The sequence below is a fragment of the Condylura cristata genome, unplaced genomic scaffold (genome assembly GCF_000260355.1).
Source record: "Condylura cristata isolate star-nosed mole 26May11 unplaced genomic scaffold, ConCri1.0 scaffold00020, whole genome shotgun sequence".
NCBI lineage: Eukaryota > Metazoa > Chordata > Mammalia > Eulipotyphla > Talpidae > Condylura > Condylura cristata.
The window spans coordinates 39,315,791-39,316,346 of record NW_004567121.1 but is presented as its reverse complement, the minus strand read 5'-3'; the positions used below and the strand labels follow the sequence as shown (position 1 = coordinate 39,316,346).

At 75.9% G+C, this 556-nt stretch overlaps 1 protein-coding gene across 1 annotated transcript in view; it reads right to left on the bottom strand.

Annotated features, from left to right (window-relative positions):
• MYT1L (myelin transcription factor 1-like) overlaps positions 1 to 556 on the bottom strand; it is a 40,295-nt gene that overhangs the window by 38,289 nt on the left and 1,450 nt on the right. The window lies entirely within an intron of this gene.

Sequence of the window (556 nt, the reverse complement as noted above, 5' to 3'; positions counted from 1 at the left end):
GCAAGCAAGAGCCGAGTCGAAGTCTCCAGAAAACGGCTGCGTTGAGAGGGCACAGGGCCCGCGGCTCACGCCTGTCCCGCCCTGTCCAGCGGAGCCCACGAGGGCCCCGAGCTCCCCGGCCACGTCTTCTCCGAGTCCCGCAGGCCCCAGGGACAGCGGGCACAGGCGCAGAGGGCCCCGAGCGCAGCCACCCACCGGGACCGGCGTGCAGGAGCCCCCACGCCAGGGTGGGGCCCCCAGCCGAGCTCACCCGGGCTGGGCCTGCAGGGGCCCCGTGTCGGGGTGCTCCGAGAGGACACACCTGTGCCCTGAGGACAGGAGGCCGCCGCTCAGAGCCGGCGCTGAGCGCTGGCCGCCCCCCGCCCCCCTGCACACACGCCGAGCTCCTTGCTGGGCCACGGGAGGCGCCTCCGGACGCGGGAGACGTGGGCAGCACAGGCGGAGGTCTCGCGGGCACCCCAGGGAGCGGGCAGCCCCGCGCCCAGATGCCCGCTCTCCGGATGGCCCCTGCAGGCGCGGTAGCACCAGGCCCACGGAGCCGCTGACCCGGCGGCTC